This window comes from Bufo gargarizans, chromosome 9 (genome assembly GCF_014858855.1).
Source record: "Bufo gargarizans isolate SCDJY-AF-19 chromosome 9, ASM1485885v1, whole genome shotgun sequence".
Lineage (NCBI taxonomy): Eukaryota > Metazoa > Chordata > Amphibia > Anura > Bufonidae > Bufo > Bufo gargarizans.
The window spans coordinates 129,766,471-129,787,602 of record NC_058088.1 but is presented as its reverse complement, the minus strand read 5'-3'; the positions used below and the strand labels follow the sequence as shown (position 1 = coordinate 129,787,602).

At 44.3% G+C, this 21,132-nt stretch overlaps 1 protein-coding gene across 2 annotated transcripts in view; it reads right to left on the bottom strand.

The window, feature by feature from the left end:
• The window catches only part of OPHN1 (oligophrenin 1), a 193,816-nt gene extending 193,217 nt beyond the window's left edge, over nt 1–599 (bottom strand). For both annotated transcript variants that reach the window (XM_044305809.1, XM_044305810.1), the window contains exon 1: nt 256–599. The gene's annotated coding sequence lies outside the window, so the exon portion shown is untranslated. The remainder of the gene's footprint in view (nt 1–255) is intronic.
• Nucleotides 600–21,132: the final 20,533 nt, after the last annotated feature.

The following is a 21,132-nucleotide window of genomic DNA, read 5'->3' as shown; positions in this document are numbered from 1 at the left end:
ACACACACACATACACACACAGAGCAGTGGTTTCTATGTGCATGTGTGTATGTATGTATATAGTGGGTATATAGCATGTGTGTATGTATATAGTGCATATATAGCATGTGTGTATGTATATATATATATATATATATATATATATATATACGCACACACACACTCTGGTCTCTACGTGCACGTATATAATGTATATACCCTGATGTAATGGAGATGAGGAGGATGCTGGGGGAGGGAATGGAGGGCAGTAAATACCTGATGGCCGACCGCCGGGCACAATGAGGAGGGCGCAGGGAGGAGGATGCTGCTGTCTCTATGGAGGTCTTTGTGTATCAGGAAGCGGGCGCTGGGATGGAGGACACTGGGGGCTCCTTGTACATGGCACCGTGCCCACCTCCCATAGGAGTGTCTTCCGGCAGCAGGTGAGGACGTTGTGTCCTCCGGTCTTCCAGGAAGATCTCCCTGTGCCTCCTCCTGAGCTCGGGCAGACTGTGGCCGTGAAGACGCCTCCTCTCCTCCTCCTCTCCAGCCTTTCTCTCCTCTTAAAGTGACAGGCTCTGGACTGTTTCCTCGCTTCTTCCAGGAAATACAATGCTTTACTGCAGCAGGGACTCGTCACCCAGTGTGGAGAAGCGGGAAGTGCAGCCGGATACATAAGGCCAGCCTAATGCCCGTTATAGGTCTGGCCCACATGCTGGCCTTTTTCCACCATCACAGATGCACCAGGTTCCTGGGTGAAGTGCCATCCCTACCTCACATGTGACAGCTCTGACCTGCTATATCGTCTGATACATGCTGGAAGTGCTTTACCCATGTGTTCTATGATGGAGTCCTAGCTAGCAGTTCCCTAACAGTATGGTTAATAACTCATCTGCGCAGGGCTGTGTCACTTCAGCAAGTGGTATTTATTGTGTAGAGAAAGTCCATGCAAGGCACTTACTAATGTATTGTTATTATCCATATTGCGTCTTTTGCTGGTTGGATTCATTTTTCCATCACATTATATACTGCACGTTTCCATGGTTACAGACCACTGCAGTCCAGCAGTGGTGGCCATGGTTACACACTATAGGAAAAAGCAGTAGCCTATGTGCGTTGTCACAGTTTTTCCTATAGTGTGCAAGCACAGCCACCACTGCTGGACTGCCAGGTGGTCGAAACTAGTAATGAGCGAAACGAGCTTAGGATGCTACATCCGAAGTCGCTTTGCTAAAAACTTCAGATCTCCGTACAGTTAAGGCTACTTTCACACTAGCGGTCATAGGGTCTCGATACCAGAAAAAAAAAAAAACGCTTCAGTTTTGTCCCCATTCATTGTCAATGGGGACTTAACGTAAGAGAACGAAATGCTCCAAAATGCATTCTGTTCTGTTCTCATACCGGAGAGCTTTCCGTCCTGGGATGCGGAGCAAGACGGATCCGTCATAACCCACAATGCAAGTCAATGGGGACAGATCCATTTTCACTGGAACAATAGAAAACGGATCTGTCCTCCATTGACTTTCATGACGGATCCGTCTTTGCTATGTTAAAGATAATACAACCGGGTCCGTTCATAACGGATGCAGATGCTGTAACAGAAGTGATTTTGCTGAACCCTGCCTGATCCAGCAAAAACTCTAGTGTAAAAGTAGCCTTACATATATGGGCTGATGAGCTGACGTCAATTTTTCGTGAAGTTGCACAAGGCTTAGTTGAATAACTTCAGTAGTTGATTTTTAAAGTGGAAAACCTCTCTAAAACTTGGAACCGAAGTCGGCTTCGTTAATGAGGCACAAACCCAAGTTCAGCTGTGAAACAGTAATGTATGGGCAGCACTGAACTGTAACGTCACAGGAGACTAAGCAAATCTCACGTTACTTGTGGCTAGAAGAAGGCGGCCTCAGCGAAGCCCATACATTTTACTGCTGTACTGAGTGCTTATTGTAAATGAAACCCAATTCACCCAACACTAATATCAATTTATTAGGGAGTGCCTTGCATCAACTTCCTCTACATAATAAATGCTATTTGCTGAAGTGACAGCCCCTTTAACTGTAATAATGACTCCAGTATTCTGCTGATAATCCCCGCACAGAGGGTTGTCAGGTTTAGAAAATCTGTTGTTATATTCAGGAATTCTGCATCACCGCCATATTGCTGCCCTAACTGCAACAATCAGCTTTGTCTTGGCCAACATGTGGCAGCACTTTACATGTAACCACAGTCCATGTTCCCTAAATGTCATATCGCTAATTTTTTTCAATATATGCTCCTCTGTTGCGCCGCTCGTTCTGTTTAGGCGCCCTGTATGCTAATTAATAGCATCGGAACAGGGAGGAGGAGACATCAGCTTTTCTCAGTGGGCGTCTCTTCTATCTGGCGGTGGCACTGTCCAATCACAGCGGAGAGCGTCACAGCCATTGATAAAAAACTGGTCACCCTGGCTGTGATGCGCTCCGCTGTGATTGGACAGCGCCACCGCCAGATAGAAGAGACGCCCACTGAGAAAAGCTGATGTCTCCTCCTCCCTGTTCCAATGCTATTAATTAGCATACAGGGTGCCTAAACAGAACGAGCGCTGCAACAGAGGAGCATATCATGAAAAAAATAGGGAACATGGGCTACAGTGTGAGGTATCGCTTCTATAAAGTAAACAGGTGAAAGGTCCTGCAAGTTTCTGCTCTGGATCTCTACCATCTCTCGGATAGTACATCACACCTCTGAAGACATCTGGCGACCGCTGCTTTTATATGCAGTGATCTCGTCCACAGTATGGGGAGCAGCGATCACTAATGCCATTGTTCGTCAGTCATTGTTTGCCAGCAGATCGTGATTAGACAGCAAACTATGATTTTTAAAAATTATGTTTGCTTGTTCATCGAGTAATCGACAGCAGTATCACACAGCCATATCATAGCAAAAAAGAGCTACCACAAACGCTCATTAGCGATGATCTGGCCAACAATCGGCCAGTGAAATACAGCTTTAATCCCCCTCGAAATATACAAACCTCTACCTTTCTCCCAGAAGTAGCTGGCACACAACGAAGTTTCGATGTCGCTAAAAACTGCATACAGTTGACTGAATGCTATTTCTACATCAAACATCAAAGCAGTAAGTACCTACAGTAAGTAACCTTTGTGCTCTGTGTATAAGAATTTATATCTGATTGAAATCACTAAATGCTTTGTGCTGTCATGTTGATGGAGTAACACACAAAAAGCAGCAAAACTGCCATGTATGCCATTACTATTAAGTTCCCTTTAAAAGATTGTGTTCAAACCATGGACAAAACACTCCCAAGAAACTAAAATACCGTGACAAAAGTAGTTTTTAATGTACAAACAATATTCATTGTGAAAGCATTATACAGAATGGCAACGTAAAATAATAAATAAAAACACCACAGATCATCATTTGGGGGTGGCAACACTTCAACATCTTCGATTTGGTGTGGGTGTTAGCCTGAAAAAGGAGCCCTAGCAACAGGTGTCAAAAAGTCTGGGCCATGAGAATATGTTGGAGCCGAATAATAACTTGGCAGAGGGTTGGGAGCTGGCTCGGAGGGTGTATGGCTGTATGGTGGTGGAGATTCCCAGCCTGCTTTAAATACTGGTGGTCCTCCATTGGGTTATTAGAGCCTTCCTACAGCTCCAGCAACAAAGACATGGATGATAGGCACCTTGTTTCTCGCTCTACAGGAACCCGCCTAGAAAACTGTGAAAGGCCCCTTATCAGGACCTCTTCAGGATCCTTAGCTCTGTTTTTTGGAGAAATACTCCAGGACCTGAGAATCTATCATGTACTTGGTCCAGAAAAAGGCTGAGATGGTCTCCGCCTCTTCCTTGCTGAGCTGTGGCTTACTGTTGGGGGGAAGGGGGAGCAGCAGACTGTGTGGATGGTCCAGCTTCGGCCTCATCCCGTGTGGCAGGTTGGGACACTGATGTGCTGGGTGGTGTAGCCTGCAGTTGCCATCTGAAGTTGTGTGAAGCAACGAATTACGCCTCTTCCAGTGCTATAAATAAATAAAAAAACATTACTACCAAGGTAAAATATATCTAATACATTATCCTACATTAAAATAATGGCACTGTTCCTCATACAAAAATTATTCAAAATACAGCAGATATAAGATAGTAAAACCTATTGAGCCTGCTGTACTTGATCCTATTGCTTTCAGGAACAATATGTAAGCTACCCTATAAAACAACATAGAAAATAATTGTTCCTGGACAGCAGAATGCTGTTTTGACGTCACATTATGCTTACCTGGAATGATGATTGAGGTCCCAACTACAATGTAACGGGGTGCCGAAGGCGCACTCAGTCTCCCATCAGCCGCAGACCTGCTGCTTAGCTTCAGGAGCGAGGATCTGTGTTTGACCTCGTTCCCAGGGCGGCTTTGCTAGCTGGGAGGCTCCCTGCTCCTAGGTCTGCCTTGAGCGCCGAGCTGATCACTCGGTGCTCGACTGGTCGGTCTGTCGGTCATGTGACAATGGCCGCGTCACATGATCCTCACTCCCCACTATAAATACAGACAGCCTGCTGGCCACAGGTTGCCTGTTAATTTAGGTTCCTGGCAGTTGTTGGATACCTGTATACTTACCTGATCCTGTTCCCTGACTATCCTTTGCCTGCTCCTCCTGTACTGCGCATCCTTCCTGGTATATTGACCTCAGCTTCCATCTGACTATTCTTTGCGGACTCCTATGGTACTTCTCGACTCTCCTGGTATTTATGACCCCGGCTTCTCCTGACCTTTCTTTGCTTATCCCTCTGTACTGCGTTGTCCTCTTGGTTTTGACCCGGTCCGTTCACTATCCGTTATTTGTCTTGTCTGTCCTTCCCGCACGTATTCTAAGTTAGGGACTGCCGTCCAGTTGTCCCCTGTCATCAGGACTCGTGAGGCAAGTAAGCAGGGCCAGGGGTGAGGGTGGAGCGCAGTGGTCACTATCCTCCCCCCTGTGTGTGTGTGCGTGACCGTTACATATAATTATTTGAATTATTATTCTATAGCTCATTTATCAGGTGATGAGCTGGCATCTTTAGTATACCAAAACATCTGCTAATTTCTGGCAATGGGTCCTTACGAACTAGAGTACCAGGTCTATAAATCCAGCATCGCAAGGTAAAAAAAAAAAAAACTCCTAACCTTTGTCTACTTCAACATCCTTTTTAAAATTATTTTATTCAATTTATACTTACTCCCATCGTATAATTAACAGAACACTATGAAATGATGATTCTACTTTGAATGATTACAAAAAAGTTTTTAATGTCTTCATTTAACAATGTGACAGGCAAATAATCATTTGCTGGATTTGTGGGAGGGGAGGCTTGTAACCAGACTATTGATTCTCCCCTCCCTCCGGTCACCTCTGATGCTGCGACTGATTCAGGCTGCGTCATTCGCGTCATTTCCGGCATCACCTTGCATCGTGTTCAGCGCCTACCTTTGGGACGCTTCCAGCGGTAAGATCGGGGCATACTGCAGGGTGGAGGTGGTCCGGTACCGAGGTTAAACGCTAGCTGTCTCACTTCCCTCACGCAGGGGCAGCGTCCGTCTGTCAGGGCTAAATATTGCGGGATCTTGGTCAATCCCGTAGTAGTAGTTCAGTGTTCGCATACCACGTAGTAGCAGGATAGGCTCGGCAAGCAGAGCGCATGTGCAGAGGGGCATGATAGGTCAAAAGGATAGTAGATTACATGGAACAGGAGGGACTTAGTAGTGGATAGAACAGAATGTTAAAGAAAAATTATTTTTTTGTTCATTTATAAAAATAAATAAAAAAGGGGAGCAAATATTTATACACATAATTATATTTTAGTTAGGATACTAAAATAGTAGGGGAATACTGTTACTGATATTCAAGAAAGAGGATGCTAGGAGAAGGGTTGCTATTATGTCTATAGGCACAGCCATGCAATCCGCTGCTATATATATTCGTTTGCTAACCGTGGCACAAGGTTACTGTTCGTTATCATCTGGGTAGGTGCAATAGGACATAAATATGTATGACTGATACAGTTTTCATTTCTATAGGCCAGAGGTTCATCGACCCTTGGAACCATTTTTTTGTCTCACTCAAAAAATTCATATCTTGTAAGGGCGGTGTAGTAAACTAAGGTACAAATTTGGGCATTATGGCAGTAGCATAGGTGTATATTTGACTATACTAATTTATCATGTTACAGGTCTATACCGGCTCATTACTGTCCACATAGGATCTTCTCATTGTACGTATCTCTCGATACCGAAGATCAGAGCAAGTCTGTCACGTCCTCAGACTCTACGTAAGTCCTGTTGCGACTTCAGGCACATGGGTTACGGTCTGTCACGATTCAGACGATAAGTCCTCTCATGACTTCAGGCAACGCTACAGTCTGTCACGACTACAGACTCGAGTTAAGTCCTAACACGACTTCAGGCACGATTTTCACACTCTCTATCGGTCAGGTTCGGAACAGTCCTGTCACGACTTCAGGCACGTTTCAGTACAATCGGTTCAATTGAGGTTCACTACGATCACTAATTCAGTTTAGCCAGTAGGCTTCGTTGTCAAGCTCGTACTACAATCACGTCTTACCGTCACTTAATGGCTAATCTGAAGATAAGCCTAACTTGACACCAACCTACTATCATCGCTAGCAGTTTACTAAGCATGGAGTGATTGGGGGTGTTGGTTATGTTCTATATATTTTAATATCATGCAGCACGCAGTGAGGTGAGGGTGACTTTGGGCAGTCGAATGTAAGACATATAAGGGCTTTTCCTTTGCCATTTTAGAGCATTATTCTGAAATCGAGGGCACTCCAAGCTGCCAAGGAATTATGGATCTTCAGTCGGAGAGAGGAAGTATTCTATCTTTGAGGTCATGGACTGTGCCTAAACTGACGGCTGAGTTATCTAAGAGAGGGATTCCATTGCCAGCATCAGCCAGAAAGGTAGAACTCTATTGGCTCCTCTGTTCAGACTCGGCAGGGCCTAGTCTGGATGTAGTGTCAATGAATACGATTCAGACGTCCCTGACACAGCTGCATACCATGATTAATTCCATGGCTACGTCAATATCCGACGTACAAGCCAGGCTTGAATCGGTAGAGAACAAGGTTATGACATCCACTCCAGTAGTTCCTAGCCCCTCAGTAGCTCCAGTAGTCCAGATAGACCCGCTGGTCACAGCAGTTAATATTCCCGACATCGCACTATCTCACTTCATTCCGAATAACGTACGTCAAGACATCCTCGAGGGTAAGGACATCAACTTAGCTACACTCTTCATTGCCATGCACGAGGTCCCAGATAATAAAACCATAGCTTGTGGGGAGGTCTCGGTAGTCTTCAGATCTAAGGACGTCAGGCTCAATAGGAAGCTCAGTATTCCGGAGTTTGTTCTTGCCTTTAGCTTATTGCGAGACGTAATCTACTCAGTTAGCCCTCAAAGAAGGGAAGAATTAGATTTGTATTTATACAAGATTGTGGACTTAGGGCATAAGTATGGAGGTTCAGCCTTTTATGAGTACCATAGGTCTTTCTCAGCTAAAGCAGCTGCTGCATCGTCTCAATTTCATCAGAGGATTGATTGGTCAAAGATAGACACAGAGTTATTCTGCCATCACTTTGCGGGTCTAAAGGCCCCAGCATGTTCATTATGTAACTCCTATTCCCATACCGCTGTGTGGTGCTCCAGCAGCAATATGTCGGCAGAATCTCAGCAGGCAAAGAATTTTCTGGTTCCATCAACAAGCAAGATGACGGCAGGGGTTGATAAATTGGGACGACCTATTAAATACCTTGGTAAGTCCCAGATATGTAACAATTTTAATTTTTCAGCATGCCACTACAGCCAATGCCGATTGTTGCATCTGTGTTCTATTTGCTTCAGGGCCCACGGGTTTCTTGCCCACAAAAGGATACAAATTTAGCATGACTAGGCGTAGTTAATGTAGATCTCCTGAGTATCTACTTAACAGACCATCCAGAACCTGAATGGGTTCAGTTTGTATTAGAAGGCCTAGCTAACGGGTTCCATACAGAGTTTGTGGCTCTCCCACAATCTTCATATGAATGCAAGAACTTGCGCTCAGCTGACAATAATCCACAGATAGTGTCAGAATTGATCCAGCAGGAACTCGATAAGGGTTACCTTATAGGTCCTCTAAGGCATCCACTATTTGATTGCTGGAGAGTCAATCCAGTGGGGGTAGTATCTGGCAAATTCTATCATAATAAAAAAAATATTGATTTATGATTTGTCAGCACCTCATTCATTGCCGATTCCTAGCTTGAATTCCTTGATACCATCAGAGGAATTTTCCATGAAATATTCTTCCATCGAGGCCATCCAGGTGATCCTTTCATTAGGGAGTAAGACATGGCTATCAAAGGCAGATATCACAGACGCCTTCAAATTGCTTCCATTACAGCCCCAGTTATGGCGATGGCATGGCATTAAATGGCAAGAACAATATTACTTTTCAAATAAATTGACTTTCGGTTCAAAGTCCAGCCCTTGGTTGTTCAACCAATTTGCAAAGGCCCTGCACTGGGTTTTGACTGATAGATTTCAGGTCAATCATGTCATACACTATCTAGATTTCTTATTGATCGAGCCCCCGTGGCAGGTTCCTCAAGATCTGAAGACCTCAGAGTCCCAGTGGCGGCTAATAAAGTTGAAGGCCCCAGTACTAGCATTACTTTCTTAGGTATCCGATTAGACACACAAAGAATGCAAGCTAGCCTACCCGAGGACAAATAGAAGAGAATGAAGGAGGTTGTATCTAGGACCACCCATGTTAGGGTTATCACTCGGTCAGAGCTACAATCCCTCTTGGTATTTTAAATTTCGCTATGCGAATCATCCCTCAGGGCAGGTCTTTTATATCAAGGCTATTAAGATTTCTTCCTCTAGCGCCCGACCAAGATAGTTTAATCCATCTGGATCAACAAGTGATAGCAGATTTATTGATGTGGGACAAGTTTCTGTCTAAGTGGAATGGGGTCTCCTTATTTTTTCCGTCAGTGTCAAACCAATCACCGGTAGTCTACACCGATGCAGCTGCATCAACAGGGTTCGCCACCATACATGGCACACACTGGATAGAAGACTTCAGATCTTCAGAGGTTATTGATATTCCAATCTTTAGACAGTCTTCTCCACTCATGGAGATCTATCCTATTGTAGCTGCTGCACATGTATGGGGGAAATTGTGGAGAAACAAAACAGTCCTATTTTTGACGGATAATGCAGTTGTGGGGGAAATTTTTGCTAAAGGCACATCTGCTTCCTTGGAAATAATGTATTTTGTTAGAAGATTCGTATGGCTGGCCATGCAATATCAATTCAACTTTGTGTGTTCCCACATTAGTGGTCAAGTAAACATAGCGACAGATGCTCTGTCTCGACTTAACATTCAGTTTTTCTTCCAGGTTTTTCCAGAGGCAGACCCAATGCCATCAGCAACTCCTCTTTACTCAGAACGGGTGATGGACTAGCTCCCCATCTGAATGCAGCCCGAGGTCTTATTTGCCAGTCATTATCAAGCAATACACGTAGAGTGTATAATACGGCATGGGCCTTATTTATTAAGTTCACAGAGACATACCCATCAGCAGGCACAGGTCATTTCCCCTATCTGATGGCGTTTGTAGCTTTTTGCCAGTCTCACCTGAACCTAGCCCACAATACCATCAAGCTATATCTTGCCGGTATTCAGCACTTTTATTATTTGCAATATCTGGATCAACCATCATTGTTTGCAGCACACCCTATTAAAGCTCTATTGAACGGCATTCAAAAGGTGACAGCTGCAAACCATGTGACAAGACAACCATTGTCAGGTCAGATGTTCAATTCATTATCTGAAATATTGGATAGGAAACCATTTGGTCACAGTATTAGCCTGCCAATTAAAACAGCTCTATATCTTAGTTTCTATGGGTTCAGACCAGGGGAATTTACTTGTGGAGCTTCATCCACAGTGTACCTGCAGAAGAAGCAATTGATTTGGGATGGGAACTGTTATGTCTTCACCTTGAGCCGTTCCAAAACTGCGCAGCCAGGAGAGTTAGTAGAAGTAAAATACTTTCCTACTGGGAACAAATGGTGTCCTGTTAGCATCATCCGTGAATGGTTAGAATTCATCAAGGATGCACCAGCTAATTCAGCCTTGTTATTGGTAGATAGGAAACCCCTTAGTATTCATGTTTTCCTGAAGTATGTACGTACTCTACTTACTAACATAGGGGTTAATCCCATGACTATCACGGATCACTCCTTCAGGATGGGCGCAGCCTCAGCGGCTTTTAGTAACAGTGTACCGGTACATGTCATCAAGACATTGGGTAGTGTAATGACCGGCGTCACACACAGGGAGGGAAAAGGGAAAGCCCTGCCCAAGGGAGAGGGAAAGGTGGTGACCCGCTAGTCCGCACCACTGATACTAAGAGGGAAACACCAGGGAGAGGACAGACAATACAGACAAACACATAGACCCAGGTGGGCGACCACAGCAGACCACAAAGGTCCAACAGGGATCTGGAGGGAAACGTTCTGGACCAACAACCAGAGAACGCAGCAACACAGCTCCAGTGGGTCAGTATAGAAGTCCAGGCAGGAAGCTCTATATCTGGCAACCAGAGAAGTGTGAGAGGGGAATATAAGGAGGTTGGGAGTGCTGGACAAGGAACAGCTGAGGAGAAGGAGCTACGGATCCCTGAGTGAGCCAAAAAGGGTTGCAAAGCAAACCCAGAAAGCTCCCATAAGGAAACAGCCCTATCTTACATAGAGCGCGCAGCCAACCGCTGCGACTTCCTGACCCCGGGTATAACGGAGTCAGGCGTGGTTCTTGACACCCTCATGACAGGTAGATGGAAATCTTCCTGTTATGTACGTTATATTCCGAATATGTATCACGAGATGTCGGTAGCATTTTTCAAAAGTTGGTTTTGTGAATACTAATAAAACTGCTATTTCCAACCTGTTAGGTTCTGGTTTTTGGCCCCTTTAGGCTTCCCTTCCTACAGCAGTTATGGCTCAACACTACTGCTTGTTTATAGTTAGGGATTGCAGTATAGGTACTTTCTGATAGCCGAGCTGAACACAAGTGACAGGCAAATAATCATTTGCCGGATTTGTGGGAGGGGAGGCTTGTTACCAGACTATTTATTCTCCCCTCCCTCCGGTCACCTCTGACGCTGCGACCGTTTCACCCACCCACCCGAACCAATTAAGCGGACATTCCTAATAGGGAGGCCCCCTTTAGGCTTCCCTTCTTACAGCAGTTATGGCACAACACTACTGCTTGTTTATAGTTGGGGATTGAAGTATAGGTACTTTCTGATAGGAGTGCTCTGTCAGTTCACGCCTAAACGGATCCATGCACCTTTGCCACCTTGTCTTGATCTTTTTCATTATGAAAATCAAAGAAAATAAAATTGAAAATTTAATGATGCATTAACCACTTCAGCCCCGCTAGCTAAAACCCCCTTCATGACCAGGCCACTTTTTACACTTCGGCACTACACTACTTTCACCGTTTATCGCTCGGTCATGCAACTTACCACCCAAATGAATTTTACCTCCTTTTCTTCTCACTAATAGAGCTTTCATTTGGTGGTATTTCATTGCTGCTGACATTTTTACTTTTTTTGTTATTAATCGAAATTTAACGATTTTTTTGCAAAAAAATGACATTTTTCACTTTCAGCTGTAAAATTTTGCAAAAAAAACGACATCCATATATAAATTTTTCGCTAAATTTATTGTTCTACATGTCTTTGATAAAAAAAAAATGTTTGGGCAAAAAAAAAAAATGGTTTGGGTAAAAGTTATAGCGTTTACAAACTATGGTACAAAAATGTGAATTTCCGCTTTTTGAAGCAGCTCTGACTTTCTGAGCACCTGTCATGTTTCCTGAGGTTCTACAATGCCCAGACAGTACAAACACCCCACAAATGACCCCATTTCGGAAAGTAGACACCCTAAGGTATTCACTGATGGGCATAGTGAGTTCATAGAACTTTTTATTTTTTGTCACAAGTTAGCGGAAAATGATGATTTTATTTTAATTTTTTTTTTTCTTACAAAGTCTCATATTCCACTAACTTGCGACAAAAAATAAAAAATTCTAGGAACTCGCCATGCCCCTCACGGAATACCTTGGGGTGTCTTCTTTCCAAAATGGGGTCACTTGTGGCGTAGTTATACTGCCCTGGCAATTTAGGGGCCCAAATGTGTGAGAAGTACTTTGCAATCAAAATGTGTAAAAAATGGCCTGCGAAATCCGAAAGGTGCAGTTTGGAATATGTGCCCCTTTGCCCACCTTGGCTGCAAAAAAGTGTCACACATCTGGTATCGCCGTACTCAGGAGAAGTTGGGGAATGTGTTTTGGGGTGTCATTTTACATATACCCATGCTGGGTGAGAGAAATATCTTGGCAAAAGACAACTTTTCCAATTTTTTTATACAAAGTTGGCATTTGACCAAGATATTTTTCTCACCCAGCATGGGTATATGTAAAATGACACCCCAAAACACATTCCCCAACTTCTCCTGAGTACGGCGATACCAGATGTGTGACACTTTTTTGCAGCCTAGATGAGCAAAGGTGCCCAAATTCCTTTTAGGAGGGCATTTTTAGACATTTGGATCCCAGACTTCTTCTCACACTTTCGGGCCCCTAAAAAGCCAGGGCAGTATAAATACCCCACATGTGACCCCACTTTGGAAAGAAGACACCCCAAGGTATTCAATGAGGGGCATGGCGAGTTCATATAAATTTTTTTTTTTTGCATAAGTTAGCGGAAATTTTTTTTTTTTTTTTTTTTCTCACAAAGTCTCACTTTCCGCTAACTTAGGACAAAAATTTCAATCTTTCATGGACTCAATATGCCCCTCAGCGAATACCTTGGGGTGTCTTCTTTCCGAAATGGGGTCACATGTGGGGTATTTATACTGCCCTGGCTTTTTAGGGGCCCTAAAGCGTGAGAAGAAGTCTGGAATATAAATGTCTAAAAATGTTTACGCATTTGGATTCCGTGAGCGGTATGGTGCGTCCATGTGAGATTTTATTTTTTGACACAAGTTAGTGGAATATGAGACTTTGTAAGAAAAAACAAACAAAAAAAATATATATATTTCCGCTAACTTGGGCCAAAAAAATGTCTGAATGGAGCCTTACGGGGGGGGGGGGTGATCAATGACAGGGGGGTGATCACCCATATAGACTCCCTGATCACCCCCCTGTCATTGATCACCCCCCTGGTAAGGCTCCATTCAGACGTCCGTATGATTTTTACAGATCCATGGATACATGGATCGGATCTGCAAAACACATGCGGACGTCTGAATGGAGCCTTACAGGGGGGTGATCAATGACAGGGGGTGATTACATAAATAAAATAAAGTAGACATTTTAAGTATCGCCGTGTCCATAACCTGTTCTATAAAAATATCACATGACCTAATGACCTAAATTAAAACTGTGTCAAAAAAGCCATTTATTGTCCCCTTACATCACAAAAAGTGTAATAGCAAGCAATAAAAAAGCCATATGTACCCCAAAATAGTGCCAGTCATCTGATCCCGAAAAAAAAAAAATTGCCCCAACACAAGACAGTCACCCAAAAATTCTTTGTTATGTAAAACTGAAACAACCAACCAAAAAAAGAAAGTTGTCGTCATATTTGGTATTGTCGCATCCGTAACAACCTGCTTTATAAATATAGCACATGATCTAACCTGTCAGATGAATGTTGTTGACTATCTGGTCTGTATACATTGGGCAGCTATCTCTCCTATGCTTACCCCTATCTAATGCACTTTATCATAATCTATTGACCTATAATCTCTTTGGTATTCGCCAGGGATAGATGGGATTTACTCCATTTACTGTATTGATATGCCACTGATAGTCTGTTATCATTCTTGTCTCAGAAATGCCATGCATATATATGTCTTTTATTATTAACATGTTGTTTTTGTAACAATATAGATTTGGTATTTTATACTCTATACGGCTGTGTTGTATATTTATAGGTAGGGTTGAGCAAACTGTAACGTTGGGATTCGTACCGAACTTTAGGATTTTTGGACCCAGAACCCGAACATTTCAGTAAAAGTTTGGGTTCGGTGTTCAGCGAGTTAATGGCGCTTTTTGAAAGGCTGCAGAGCAGACAATCAAGAAGCGTTTAAGGACTCATGCACACGACCGTTGTGTGCATCCGTGGCCGTTGTGCCGTTTTCCGTTTTTTTTCGCAGACCCATTGACTTTCAACGGGTCCGTGGAAAAATCGGAAAATGCACCGTTTGGCAGCCGCATCCGTGATCCGTGTTTCCTGGCCGTGAAAAAAATAGGACCTGTCCTATTTTTTTCACGGCCAATGGTTCACGGACCCATTCAAGTCAATGGGTCCGTGAAAAATCACGGATGCACACAAGATTGTCATCCGCGTCCGTTTTTTCCTATCATTTCAATGGCAAACTTGACTTTTTTTCATTTTTCATGTCCGTGGATCCTCCAAAAAACAAGGAAGACCCACAGACGAAAAAACGGTCACGGACCTACGGACCCCGTTTTTGCGGACCTTAAAAAAAACGGTCGTGTGCATGAGGCCTAACTGTGTGAGCTTAGAAGCCATCACAGCCATGCCTACTAATGGAATGGGTAGCATGTGACCCAGCCTCTATATAAGCTGGAGTCCCGTAGCGCTGCACGTCACTCTGCTGTGATTAGTGTAGGGAGAGGATGATGCTGCTGTGAGGGAGAGATTAGGACAGAATCTGTTATCAGAACTCTAATTAAACTCAGTGATCTACATAGATTTAGTTGTGTGGGTGCAGGGCACAATCTTTTTGCCCTGCCCTGAGCCCAGTGACAGAGAAAAATAACTTTTATCCGTCTGTTAGGTGGACGGCGGCAGCCATTTTGTGCAAGCTCAGTGTACCAGCACTGTACTTTTGTGACATTCAAATCCAAGCTTGAAATACTGCAATAATAATCTGTTGTTGTTTTTTTAAACACCCTTTTTTGGCAATATCCAACATCTGGTGCTTTTGCAGGATTAGTCAATGTGCAATTTAAGCTAGAAATGCAACTATAATTTTCATATTATTATTTTTTTAAACACCTTTTTGTGCAAAATACACAATTTTACAGCCCCTGCTGCATCTGCACATGTGAAATCCAAGCATTATATACTGCTGTCATATTCTGTTATTTAACCACCTCCCGACCGCATAACGCACGGATGCGTCCGGGAGGTGGTTGATTTATTCCTCCTGGACGCATCCGTGCGTCATCTCGCGAGACGCGAGATTACGTCACAGCCGGCCCGCGCATGCGCATCGCGGGCCGGCATTTCACTGCAGAGTATTTCGTCAGCAGCCTGCCGGCCACGATCATTGGCTGGCAGGTTGCTGATTTTCAAAAAAACCAATCAGCAGCCATTTAACCCCACATATTAGTAAATATGATGGGGTTATATGGCTGCTGTGCTCCTCTGCTCTTTCTTTTGGTCGGTTGGTTCCAGCAGAGGAGCAGAGGAGCACACATAACTGTGAGTACCCACTACACCACATACTAGCCCCAGATCACCCCAATTAACCCTTTGATCACCCCTTTGATCGCCCCTGTCAATCACTAGTGAAAGGAAAAAAGTGATCAGTGCAAACTGTCACTTTTTTTTTTCACTGGTATTGACCGTTAGGTTTCAGTATAGTTTAGGCCCCTTGGTTAGGTAGTTTAGGGATCGGTTAGCGCCCAGCCCACCGCACCGCACCGCAGTCCGTTATTCGCTGATTAGCGTATCGCTAATCAGCATTTGTACTTTTATAGTATCTGGAAGTGATCAAAACTGATCACGGTCAGATCTATAATAGTACTAGTGTCACTTTAGTTCTCCCTCCACCCAAAACGCAGTGTTTGCCCGATCAGGCCTGATCGGTCGCCCACACGTGCGTTCGCTCACGCCCGCCCCACAGCAGTGACAAAAAAAAATTTTTTTTTGATCGCTGCACATTCACTTTACACGCACTGCGGCGATAAAAAAATCTGTTTTGATATTTTTTATCAACCGCAGCGGCCTCCGGTACTTCGCTAGCCTCCCATTTGTAAGACAGGCTTGCTTTTTTTTTTCTTGGGTAGTCTCAGGGAATACCCCGAAATTTAGTTGCCCACATGTCTAACAGGGGGTATTCTTCTGAAGAGGCCTACAGGCTTCTGACCCAGTCGGATGAGGAGTGGGAACCCTCATCTGATGAATCCAGCGGGTCAGAATACGAACCTGTAGAAAGCAGTGGCTCTCTGACCCAAAGTTCGGACGAGAAGGTTGAGGTCCCTGATAGCAGCAGGCGTACCCGGCCCCGTGTCGCTAGACCGCAGGTTGCGCAGGATCCGCTTCAAGAGCAGCAGAGTGGGGCTGGTGCTGTCGGATTAAGGGGATGCGGCATACACCAGCAGCCCAGCCCTTCCTGGACCTAGTACCAGCACTGCCGTAGAACATGGTGAAGTAGCGAGCACCAGAAGGGCAGTTGAAGCTGGTACGGTGGCACGTGCAGTAGTGACCCCGTCGCAGCCACCGCAAAGACGTGCCCGTAGAGCCCCTAGAATCCCAGAGGTGCTGGCAAACCCTGATTGGCAGTCCCCAACTTCAGCCGCACCTGTAGTTCCCCCTTTCACCGCCCAGTCTGGAGTTCGGGTTGAGACAGCTCAGATCGGTTCGGCCCTGGGATTTTTTGAGCTGTTCTTGACTGCAGAGCTTTTAGACTTAGTTGTGGCAGAGACAAACCGGTATGCCACACAATTTATAACCGCTAACCCGGGAAGCTTTTATGCCCAGCCTTTCCGGTGGAAACCAGTCCAAGTTTCCGAAATTAAAACTTTTCTGGGCCTCCTCCTCAACATGGGCCTGACAAAAAAGCATGAATTGCGGTCATATTGGTCCACGAACCCGATTCATCACATGCCCATGTTCTCTGCTGCTATGTCCAGGACACGATTTGAGACCATCCTGCGTTTCCTGCACTTTAGTGATAACAGCACCTCCCGTCCCAGAGGCCACCCTGCTTTTGACCGGCTCCACAAAATTCGGCCCCTCATAGACCATTTCAACCTGAAATTTGCAGATATTTATACCCCTGAGCAAAACATCTGCGTAGACGAGTCCCTTATACATTTTACCGGGCGCCTTGGCTTCAAACAATACATCCCAAGCAAGCGCGCCCGGTATGGGGTCAAATTGTATAAGCTCTGTGAAAGGGCCACAGGCTATACACACAAATTTCGTGTCTATGAGGGAAAAGATCAGACCCTGGAGCCGGTCGGTTGCCCTGACTACCTGGGGAGCAGTGGGAAGATAGTCTGGGACTTGGTGTCACCCTTATTCGGCAAGGGGTACCATCTTTATGTGGACAATTTTTACACAAGTGTGGCCCTCTTTAGGCATTTGTTTCTAGAACGGATTGGCGCCTGTGGTACCGCGCAAACTAGTCGCGTGGGCTTCCCCCAACGGCTCGTTAGCACCCGTCTTGCAAGGGGGCAGAGGGCCGCACTGTGTAACGAAGAACTGCTCGCGGTGAAATGGAGAGACAAGCGTGACGTTTACATGCTCTCCTCCATTCACGCAGACACGACAATACAAATTGAGCGAGCAACCCGTGTCATTGAAAAGCCCCTCTCAGTCCACGACTATAACCTCCACATGGGAGGGGTGGACTTCAATGACCAGATGTTGTCTCCGTATTTAGTTTCCCGCAGAACCAGACGCTGGTATAAGAAGGTGTCTGTATATTTAATTCAATTGGCTCTGTACAATAGTTTTGTTCTCTACAGTAAGGCTGGGAGAACTGGATCCTTCCTCAAATTTCAGGAAGAGATCATCGAGAACCTCCTGTATCCAGGAGGTTCCGTGGCCCCATCCACCAGTGTAGTTAGCCGTCTACACGAGCGACATTTCCCCAATGTCGTTGCTGGTACCTCAACCCACCCGTCACCCCGAAAAAGAAAAGATGTCGTGTCTGTAGCAGGAGTGGAATAAGGTGTGACACCCGCTATTTCTGTCCTGACTGTCCTGACCACCCTGCCCTATGCTTAGGGGAGTGTTTCCGAAAGTACTACACACAGGTACACCTAGCATAGGGATCATCTCACCAGGATAGGCACACAGGGCTATTAGGGCCCATTCACTCACAGCTGCTGCAAACGTCTCCTTTCACATGGGACAAAGTGCATAACGCACTTCGCCACATCTTTGGGCGATTTGCGCTTTGCACATTGACCCATGGGGAAGGAGAGGTTTGTTCTATAAAGGTAAAAAAACAAAAAAACAAAAAAAAAAACACCAGTAAGCAAACACGTTAATGTTTAGTTCAAAAAGTTAAAGTTACATGTTCTGTTCCAAAGTTAATAAAATTATTGCGTTGTGGCCTGGTTTTTTCTTTTTTTTTTTTTTGTCTTTTTACCTTCCAGGTGGACCAACCGATCTACTAGCTGCAGCACCGATGTGCATTCTGACAGAAGCATTGCGCTGCTGTCAGATTACACGCAAGTCGGTGTATGCGGCACTGCAAGATGGGATTTTCTCCTCTGCAGTGACAGATACGTTTGCCAAGGCATACGAGCTGAGGAGGAGGCGGCGTTCCTATGCTTTGGCAAACACTTTGTATATATATATAAAAAAAAAAAAAAATCCCGGCAATGATTTATTCATCCACATCGATTGATGCGAATGGAGAAATCTGGTTTGCCAGGGCATACGAGCTAAGTGGGTATGGATGTAGGGCGGAGCTCCTATGTCCTGGCAGACGCCTTTCCCCTCCATTTTTTTCTTTCAGCCCAGAGGCTGAACGGAAAAAAAAAATCTCATTACCTGTATGCTCAATATAAGGAGAATAGCAGAAACTCCTAATGCTGGCCATACATGTAATGATTGCGGAGACCCTTAAATGCCAGGGCAGTACAAACACCCCACAACTGACCCCATTTTGGAAAGAAGACACCCCAAGGTATTTGCTGAGGGGCATATTGAGTCCATGAAAGATTGAAATTTTTGTCCTAATTTAGCGGAAAGTGAGACTTTGTGAGAAAAAACAAAAAAAAATCAATTTCCGCTAACTTTTGCGGAAAAAAAAAAATTTCTATGAACTTGCCAGGCCCCTCATTGGATACCTTGGGGTGTCTTCTTTCCAAAGTGGGGTCACATGTGGGGTATTTATACTGCCCTGGCTTTTTAGGGGCCCTAAAGCGTGAGAAGAAGTCTGGGATCCAAATGTCTAAAAATGCCCTCCTAAAAGGAATTTGGGCACCTTTGCGCATCTAGGCTGCAAAAAAGTGTGACACATCTGGTATCGCCGTACTCAGGAGAAGTTGGGGAATGTGTTTTGGGGTGTCATTTTACATATACCCATGCTGGGTGAGATAAATATCTTGGTCAAATGCCAACTTTGTATAAAAAAATGGGAAAAGTTGTCTTTTGCCAAGATATTTCTCTCACCCAGCATGGGTATATGTAAAATGGCACCCCAAAACACATTCCCCAACTTCTCCTGAGTACGGTGATACCAGATGTGTGACACTTTTTTGATGCCAAGGTGGGCAAAGGGGCACATATTCCAAAGTGCACCTTTCGGATTTTGCAGGCCATTTTTTACACATTTTGATTGCAAAGTACTTCTCACACATATGGGCCCCTAAATTGCCAGGGCAGTATAACTACGCCACAAGTGACTCCATTTTGGAAAGAAGACACCCCAAGGTATTCCGTGAGGGGCATGGCGAGTTCCTCGAATTTTTTATTTTTTGTCGCAAGTTATTGGAATATGAGACTTTGTAAGGAAAAAAGAGAAAGAAAAAAAAATCATCATTTTCCGCTAACTTGTGACAAAAAAAAAATTCTAGGAACTCGCAGTGCCCCTCACGGAATACCTTGGGGTGTCTTCTTTCCAAAATGGGGTCACTTGTGGCGTAGTTATACTGCCCTGGCAATTTAGGGGCCCAAATGTGTGAAAAGTACCTTGCAATTAAAATGTGTAAAAAATGGCCTGCAAAATCCGAAAGGTGCACTTTGGAATATGGGCCCCTTTGCCCACCTTGGCTGCAATAAAGTGTCACACATGTTGTATCGCCGTACTCAGGAGAAGTTGGGCAATGTGTTTTGGGGTGTCATTTTACATATACCCATGCTGGGTGAGAAAAATATCTTGGTCAAATGCCAACTTTGTATAAAAAAATGGGAAAAGTTGTCTTTTGCCAAGATATTTCTCTCACCCAGCATGGGTATATGTAAAATGACACCCCAAAACACATTGCCCAACTTCTCCTGAGTACGGCAATACCAGATGTGTGACACTTTTTTGCTGCCAAGGTGGGCAAAGGGGCACATATTCCAAAGTGCACCTTTCGGATTTCACCGGTCATTTTTTACACATTTTGATTGCAAAGTTCTTCTCACACATTTGGACCCCTAAATTGCCAGGGCAGTATAACTACGCCACAAGTGACCCCATTTTGGAAAGAAGACACCCCAAGGTATTCTGTGAGGGGCATGGTGAGTTCCTAGAATTTTTTATTTTTTGTCGCAAGTTAGTGGAATATGAGACTTTGTAAGAAAAAAAAAAAAAAAAAAAAAATCATCATCATTTTCCGCTAACTTGTGACAAAAAATAAAAAGTTCTATGAACTCACTATGCCCATCAGCGAATACCTTAGGGTGTCTACTTTCCGAAATGGGGTCATTTGTGGGGTTTTTCTACTGTTTGGGCATTGCAGAACCTCAGGAATCATGACAGGTGCTCAGAAAATCAGAGCTGTTTCAAAAAGCGGAAATTCACATTTTTGTACCATAGTTTGTAAACGCTATAACTTTTACCCAAACCATTTTTTTTTTTTTGCCCAAACATTTTTTTTTTTATCAAGGACATGTAGAACAATAAATTTGGCGAAAAATTTATATATGGATGTCGTTTTTTTTGCAAAATTTTACAGCTGGCAGGCTGGAGATCCGAATTTTTTAACCCCTAACAGGTATATTAGACGCTGTTTTCATAACAGCGTCTAATATACCTCCTACCTGGTCCTCTGGTGGTCCCTTTTGTTAGGATCGACCACCAGAGGACTCAGGTAGGTCAGTACAGTCGCACCAAACACCACACT